Source organism: Arachis stenosperma, chromosome 6 (genome assembly GCF_014773155.1).
Source record: "Arachis stenosperma cultivar V10309 chromosome 6, arast.V10309.gnm1.PFL2, whole genome shotgun sequence".
NCBI lineage: Eukaryota > Viridiplantae > Streptophyta > Magnoliopsida > Fabales > Fabaceae > Arachis > Arachis stenosperma.
The window spans coordinates 28,680,796-28,689,775 of record NC_080382.1 but is presented as its reverse complement, the minus strand read 5'-3'; the positions used below and the strand labels follow the sequence as shown (position 1 = coordinate 28,689,775).

The window sequence follows — 8,980 nt, the reverse complement described above, 5'->3', positions numbered from 1 at the left end:
CTTGATAGGGTAAGTAGATGCAAAATGATTATTGGCATGCCGGCAAGGGCATGAGTAGCATAGATCAAGCATCACTTCGTAACAAACTATCACATTTGTATTGGCAATTAAATTCAATTAATAAAATAGTAAAGGAAATTTGTGAAAAGCATGCATTAAATAGTAGAATAGGATAATGTAGAAAAGTGCATAATGCCACATGGGCTTTTTCACAAACATATAGCATGCATGATAAATAATCCAATGAAAATAATAAATTGAACATGCAAGCAACCCCTTTAAAAATATAATTGCCAAACAATTATGAAACAATCCACAATGACCAAATAAATTTCCAACACCAATAAAAAGGAAAGAAAAAGAAAACATATGCAATGAAAGTAAAAAGAAAGAGAAAGGAAGAAAAAAACATAAATAAAGAAGAAGAATAGAAAAGTGAGGAGGGAAGAAGAAAAGAAAAACCTTGATAATGGTGGGAAGAGAGAGAGAAAGTAGAAATTGAGAATGAGGGAAGAAGGAAGAAGGGGGGAAAGAAAGAAAGGGAGGGAAAAGAAAAAGTAGGATTGGGGGAAGAGAAAGATAAGATATGTGGCAAATTAAGATAAGTTGTGCGGCGCAAGCGACACGGACGCGTGAGGGATGCGTTCACGCGAATGCGCATTAAGTAAATCGACGCGGATGCGTGACACATGTTATGCTACTGGCGCGAGGGCAGCCTCGCGCTCGCACAACTCTTTGTTCAAATTTTAATTTTGCCAAATGTTGGGTGACGCGATCGCGTGCGTCACGCGATCGCGTGAGTGGCCATTAGAAGGATATGATGCGGACGCGTAAGCCATGCGTCCGCGTGGGAAGAATTTGTGCGTTCAGCACCGATCCATCACCACTCTAGCACAACTTTCGGTCGTGCACCCATTTTATGTCGAATTCCAGGGCACGCGGCCGTGTGAGTGACGCGGATGCATGGGAGGCTAATTTTTGCACTTGACGCGGATGCGTCAGCGACGCGGTCGCGTGTGATGATTTATGCTAAAGGCACGCCTCCAGCCACGCTCTCGCGTGACTCTCTATTCACTTTCTTATATTCTCGGATCCACCTGCGACGCGGACGCGTCAATGGTGCGGTCGCGTCGCGTGAAGAATTTTTTTTATTTTTTTTATGAAAATGCAGTATGCAGATGAGGTACAAGATAGAGGCAGTAGTATGGAGAAGAGTTATAGATGAGGAAAGAGAAGGAGAAGAAAAGGAACGATCATACCATGGTGGGTTGTCTCCCACCTAGCACTTTGCTTTAACGTCCTTAAGTTGGACGCTTCAGTAGCTCATTTTTCAGTTGCGAGTGGATCTTCCAGGAGGAAGATGTCTAACTCCTTGTTTTTCGTCGCCTTCTCACCATGGTAGAGCTTCAAACGATTTCCATTAACCTTGATGAGTTCAGAGCTTGAAGGGTGACTTAGATGGAAAACTCCGTACGGTTCAGCCTTCTCGACTCTATATGGACCTTCCCACCTTGATCGCAGTTTGCCTGGTATGAGCCTCAGTCTAGAGTTGTAAAGAAGGACCAAATCCCCAGGTTGGAACTCCTTTCTCTTGATGTGTTGATCATGTACAGCCTTCATTTTCTCCTTGTACAGTCTTGAGTTCTCATAAGCTTCTAGGCGAAGGCTCTCCAATTCTTGCAGTTGCAACTTCCTTTCAGCTCCGGCTTTCTCAAATCCCATGTTGCATTCCTTTACTGCCCAAAAAGCTTTGTGCTCCACCTCAACTGGAAGGTGACAAGCCTTTCCATAGACTAAGCGGAAAGGACTCATCCCAATGGGTGTCTTGTATGCTGTTCTGTATGCCCAGAGTGCATCTTGTAGTCTGGTGCTCTAGTCTCTTCTATGAGGTTTGACTATCTTCTGTAAAATGTGCTTGATCTATCGGTTAGACACCTCGACTTGTCCATTAGTCTGAGGATGGTAGGCTATTGCTATTTTATGAATGATCCCATGCTTCTTCAGTAATCCTGTTAGTCTCCTGTTACAAAAATGGGTGCCTTGATCGCTCACGATTGCTCGTGGTGATCCAAAGCGAAAAATAATGTGGTTTCTAACAAAGGAAACAACAGTGTTAGCATCATCAGTACGGGTAGGAATTGCTTCCACCCATTTAGAAACATAGTCTACAGCTAACAATATATAGAGGTGGCCATTAGAATTTGGAAATGGACCCATGAAGTCAATGCCCCAAACATAAAAAATTTCACAGAAAAGCATAGTTTGTTGAGGCATTTCATCCCTCTGGGATATATTACCAAACCTTTGGCATGGGGGACAAGATTTACAAAATTCAGCAGCGTCTTTAAAAAGGGTGGGCCACTAGAATCCACAGTCTAAGATTTTTCTAGCTGTTCTTTGAGGGCCAAAATGTCCTCCACTCTCAGTTGAGTGACAGGCCTCTAAAATGGACTGGAATTCTGATTGAGGCACACACCTTCTAATTACCTGGTCATCGCCACATCTCCATAAATATGGGTCATCCCATATATAATATTTAGACTCGCTTTTCAGCTTGTCGCTTTGGTGCTTAGTAAAGTGTCGAGGAAAAGTGCGGCTAACTAGATAATTAGATACAGGTGTATACCAAGGGGTTACCTCAGATACTGCTTGTAGGTTATCAAATGGAAAATTATTAGCTATAGGAGTGGAGTCATCCTTAATGTGTTCAAGGCGACTCAAGTGGTCTGCCACTAGATTCTGGTTACCTCTCCTGTCCTTTATTTCTAAATCAAATTCTTGTAGTAGAAGTATCCAACGTATAAGCCTTGGTTTGGATTCCTTTTTAGCTAATAGATACTTTAGAGCTGCATGGTCTGAATACACTACTACCTTAGTACCAAGTAAATAGGCTCAGAATTTATCCAGAGCAAAAATAATAGCAAGAAGCTCTTTTTCAGTAGTAGTGTAGTTAGACTGAGCGGCGTCTAAAGTTTTAGACGTATAAGCAATAACAAAAGGGTCCTTACCTTCACGCTGAGCCAGTGCTGCTCCTACTGCATGGTTGAAAGCATTGCACATGATTTCGAGTGGCTGGCTCCAGTCTGGTCCTCTCACAATTGGAGCTTGAGTCAGGGCGGTTTTCAGCTTATCAAACGCTTGTTTGCAATCCTCATTGAACTCGAATTCAATATCCTTCTATAGTAGTCTGGATAGGGGAAGTGCTACTTTACTAAAGTCCTTAATGAATATTCGGTAGAAACCTGCATGTCCAAGGAACGAACAGACTTCCCTCACAGAAGAGGGGTAAGGAGAAATAACATCCACCTTTGCTGGATCTACAGAAATGCCAGTATTAGATACAACATGTCCCAGTACGATTCCTTGTTTAACCATAAAATGACATTTTTTAAAATTCAATACAAGGTTTGTACTGACACATCTATCTAATACTCTATATAAACTATCCAAGCAAAGATTAAAAGAATCACCATAAACGCTAAAATCATCCATAAAAACCTCCATACAGTCCTCAATAAGATCAGAGAAAAGACTCATCATGCACCTTTGAAAAGTAGCTGGTGCATTGCACAGGACAAAGGGCATTCTCTTGTAAGCATAAGTCCCAAAGGGACAGGTAAAGGTAGTCTTTTCCTGATCCTCATGAGCTAATGAATCTGGAAATAGCCTGTGTAACCATCTAAAAAGCAATAATGTGATTTACCTGACAGGCGATCCAGCATTTGATCAATGAATGGAAGAGAGTAGTGATCCTTACGAGTAGATTGGTTGAGACGCCTGTAATCAATGCAGACCCTCCAGGCATTCTGTACTCTGGTTGCTATAAGCTCTCCATGCTCATTCTTCACTGTAGTGACTCCAGACTTCTTGGGCACCACTTGTACTAGGCTCACTCATTCACTGTCTGAGATGGGGTAGATAATAGCTGCCTCTAATAGTCTGGTCACTTCCTTCTTGACAACCTCTAAAATAGTGGGTTTCAATCTTCTTTGGGATTGACAAACAGGTCTTGCTCCTTCTTCTAAAAATATCCTGTGCTCACAAACTTGAGGGTTGATGCCTACTATGTTTGTTAAACTCCACCCAATTGCTTTCTTGTGCTTCCTCAGCACACTAAGTAACTGCTCTTCCTGCGAAGAAGTGAGGTCTCGTGCAATGATAACTAGAAACTTCTGCTTGTCCTCGAGGTAAGCATATTTGAGGTGTGGAGGGAGGGGTGTCAATTCTAACTTCTGTTCATGGTCTGGCTCTGGATTATCTAGAACTGGTGGCAGTGGTAGAGTACCTGCATTGTCCTCGGAATTCCCCACACTTGGACCTTGTCCTATGTACTTATCTTCAAACTCTTCCTGGTGAACTTCAGCTACGGTTTCATCTATGATGTCACACTGGAAGATAGAACGGTCTTCTGGAGGGTGTTTCATAACTCCATTCAGATTGAAGCTTACTACTCGACCGTCTATTTCAAAAGAGTATGTGCCTGCGAAAGCATCTAATTTGAACTTCGAGGTCTTCAAGAAAGGTCTTCTGAGTAGGATAGACGATGGCTTCTGATGAGCGGATAATTTGTATACTTTTTGGCATTGTTTTTAGTATATTTTTAGTATGATCTAGTTAGTTTTTAGTATATTTTTATTAGTTTTTAGTTAAAATTCACTTTTCTGGACTTCACTATGAGTTTGTGTGTTTTTCTGTGATTTCAAGTATTTTCTGGCTGAAATTGAGGGACCTGAGCAAAAATCTGATCCAGAGACTCAAAAGAACTGCAGATGCTGTTGGATTCTGACCTCCCTGAACTCGAAGTGGATTTTCTGGAGCTACAGAAGCCCAATTGGCGCTCTCTCAACGGCGTTGGAAAGTAGACATCCTGGGCTTTCCAGCAATATATAATAGTCCATACTTTGCCCAAGATTTGATGGCCCAAACCGGCGTTCAAAGTCACCTCAAGAAATTCCAGCGTTAAACGCCGGAACTGGCACCTAATTGGGAGTTAAACGCCCAAACTGGCACTAAAGCTGGCGTTTAACTCCAAGGAGAGTCTCTACACGAAAAAGCTTCATTGCTCAGCCCAAGCACACACCAAGTGGGCCCGGAAGTGGATTTTTATGTCATTTACTCATCTATGTACTAGTTTTCTATAAGTAGGACCTTTTACTATTGTATTAGGGACATCTTGGTAGCTATCTTGGTAGCTATCTTTGAGTTTTATGCTATCTTAGATCATTGGGAGGCTGGCCTCACGGCCATGCCTAGACCTTGTTCTTATGTATTTTCAACGGTGGAGTTTCTACACACCATAGATTAAGGTGTGGAGCTCTGCTGTACCTCGAGTATTAATGCAATTACTATTGTTCTTCCATTCAATTCCGCTTGTTCTTTGTCCAAGATATCACTTGTTCTTCAACATGATGAAGGTGATGATTGACGCCCATCACCATTCTCACCCATGAACAAGGTGACTGACAACCATTCTTGTTCTACAAGCATCTGAGGCTTAGTGAATATCTCTTGGATTACTGATTGCACGATGCATGGTTGATCGCCTGACAACCGAGTGCTCGCCTGACAAATGAGCCAACCATTCCGTGAGGTCAGAGTCTTCGTGGTATAGGCAGGACCTGATGGCAGCATTCAAGAGAATCCGGAAGGTCTAACCTTGTCTGTGGTATTCTGAGTAGGATTCAATGATTGAATGACTGTGACGTGCTTCAAACCTGTAACCTACTGGGCGTTAGTGACAGACGCAAAAGAGTGATTCTATTCCGGTAGGGGAGGGAACCAAACCGGTGATTGGCAGCACTGTGACAGAGTGTGTGCATTAGCTTTCACTGCGCGGATGGGAGGTAGCTGCTGACAACAGTGAAACTCTACACGAGCTTGCCATGGAAAGGAGTAAGAAAGGATTGGATGAAGACATTAGGAAAGCAGAGAGACGGAAGGGAAGGCATCTTCATACACTTGTCTGAAGCTCTTACACCAATGATATACATAAGTATCCCTATCTTTATCTTTTATGTTATTTTCGTTCATCACCGTTATACATTTGAGTCTGCCTGACTGAGATTTACAAGGTGACCATAGCTTGCTTCATACCACCAATCTCCGTGGGATCGACCCTTACTCACGTAAGGTATTACTTGGACGACCCAGTGCACTTGCTGGTTAGTTGTGCGAAGTTGTGTAATGCCATGGAATTGAACCACCAAGTTTTTGGAGTTCATGACCAGGGATTATGAGAGTTGTGAAAAGTATTGTTCACAATTTCGCGCACCAAGTTTTTGGCGCCGTTGCCGGGGATTGTTCAAGTTTTGAGCAAGCTTTTGGTCCGGTGACATCAGTGCCAAAATCCGGCAACAGCATCAAGTTTTTGGCGCCATTGCTGGGGATTGTTTAAGTTTTGAGTAAGCTTTTGGTAACAATGCCTGGGATTGTTCTAGTTTGGACAACTAACGGTTCATCTTGTTGCTTAGATTAGGTATTTATTTTTTTTCGAAATTCTTGAAGATGAATTCTAGAGTTTCATGATGATTTGTTGAAATCTGGCTGGCTGAGAAGCCATGTCTAATCTGATTGGACCGAGGTTTCAACTTATCACCACAAGAGCTTGTTGATTCTCATCAATTTTGCTCTTGGAGCAGTGATCTGCTAAGATTTGGCTGACCTTTGGTCATGTCTAGTGTTTTGGACCGAAGCTTTCTTTGAAAGCTTGGCTGGCTGTGAAGCCATGTCTAATTCCTGGACCGGAGTCTTAGACTAGCATTGCACTGATTCCTGGAATTCTCATTAAGAATTTTGATACCTTTTCCCACTTAATTTTCGAAAAACACAAAAAAATTTACAAAATCATAAAAACCAAAAAAATATTTGATGTTTCATGCTTAAGTCTAGTGTCTCATCTTAAGTTTGGTGTCAATTGCATGCATTCATTCATGTGTCTTAAGGATCCTCAAGTAATTCTTGATGATTTTTGTGTTCTAATCTTTGAATTCTATTGACTTGAAGCATTTTGTGTGTCTCATATGCATTCTCATATTGTTAGTGTCAGTAGTATACAAACTACTAAGTTTGGTGTCTTGCATGCATTGTTAATTGATTCCTTTTGCATTTTGATTATTAAAAAAAAATCCAAAAATATTTTTAATTTGTGTCTTTTCAAGTCAATGATACAAAGAATTGAAGATTCAGAACATACTGCAGAGGAATTATACAGAAAAAGCTGAGCATTCAAAAATGCCCAGTGAAGAAGGCAGACTGGCGTTTAAACGCCAGCCAGGGCACCTGGTTGGGCGTTTAACGCCCAAAAAGGTAGCATTTTGGGCGTTAAACGCCAGAATGTATACCATTCTGGGCGTTTAACGCCAGGATGGTGCTAGGAGGAAGATTTTGTTTTCAAAATCAATTTTTTTTCAAGTTTTCAAAGTTTTTTAAAACCAAATCTTTTTCAAATCATATCTTTTCAATCAAATGTTTTCAAAATCAAATTCTTTCCTTTTTCAAAGATACTTACCAACAATTAATGATTTGATTGAACATTTTTTGCCTTTTCTATTAAGAAAGGTTTTATGTTTGAATCATATCTTTTCTTGTTAGGCAAGTCATTAATATTTTTTTTAAAAAATCATATCTTTTCAAATTGTTTTCAAATCATATCTTTTCAAATTGTTTTCAAATCATATCTTTTCAATCACATCTTTTTAAAACCATAACTTTTCAATTAAATCTTTTTAACCACATCTTTTTCAAAATAGTTTTCAATCAAATCTTTTTAATTTCTAATTTCAAAATCTTTTTCAAAAAACACTTGATTTCTTTTTCACTTTTAATTTTCGAAAATTATCAATCAAATTTTCAAAATGTTTTCAAAATCTTTTAAATGAATTTTCGAAAATTCTCTTCCCTCCTTCCCACATCCTTCTATTTATGGAGTACCACTCCTTCTAAATGCACAATTCGAACCTTATCTAATTAAAGTTCGAATTCTTCTTCTCCTTCTTCTTTCTATTTCTCTTTTCCTCTGACATTTCAAGGAATCTCTATACTGTGACATAGAGGATTCCACATTTCTCTTGTTCTCTTCTCTTTCATATGAGCAGGAGCAGAGACAAAGGCATTCTTGTTGAAGCTGACCCTGAACCTGAGAGGACCTTGAAGCGAAAGCTAAGAGAAGCCAAAGCACAACTCTCTTTAGGGGACCTGACCGAATTCTTCAAAGAAGAAGAACACATGGCAGCCGAAAACAACAACAATGCCAACAATGCAAGGAAGGTGCTGGGTGACTTCACTGCACCTACTCCTGATTTCTATGGGAGAAGCATCTCTATCCCTGCCATTGGAGCAAACAACTTTGAGCTTAAGCCTCAATTAGTTTCTCTAATGCAACAGAATTGCAAGTTCCATGGACTTCCAATGGAAGATCCTCATCAGTTCTTAGCTGAATTCTTGCAAATCTGTGACACAGTCAAGACTAATGGGGTTAACCCTGAGGTCTATAGATTGATGCTATTCCCTTTTGCTGTAAGAGACAGAGCTAGAATATGGTTGGATTCTCAACCTAAAGAAAGCCTGGACTCTTGGGAAAAGCTAGTCAATGCCTTCTTGGCAAAGTTCTTTCCACCACAAAGATGGAGTAAGCTTAGAGTGGAAGTCCAAACCTTCAGACAGAAGGATGGAGAATCCCTCTATGAAGCTTGGGAAAGATACAAACAATTAATCAGAAGATGTCCTTCAGACATGCTTTCTGAATGGAGCATCATAAGTATTTTCTATGATGGTCTCTCTGAACTATCCAAGATGTCTTTGGATAGCTCTGCTGGAGGATCTCTTCATCTGAAGAAGACGCCTACAGAGGCTCAAGAATTAATTGAGATGGTTGCAAATAACCAATTCATGTACACTTCTGAAAGGAATCCTGTGAACAATGGGACTAGTCAGAAGAAAGGAGTTCTTGAGATTGACACTCTGAACGCCATTTTGGCTCAGA

At 40.6% G+C, this 8,980-nt stretch overlaps 1 non-coding gene across 1 annotated transcript; it reads right to left on the bottom strand.

Moving 5' to 3' along the window:
• Positions 1–8,628: 8,628 nt before the first annotated feature.
• On the bottom strand, positions 8,629–8,736 carry LOC130938239 (small nucleolar RNA R71). The gene has a single exon (XR_009069412.1). It is a non-coding gene; the product is annotated as a small nucleolar RNA R71 (small nucleolar RNA).
• Positions 8,737–8,980: the final 244 nt, after the last annotated feature.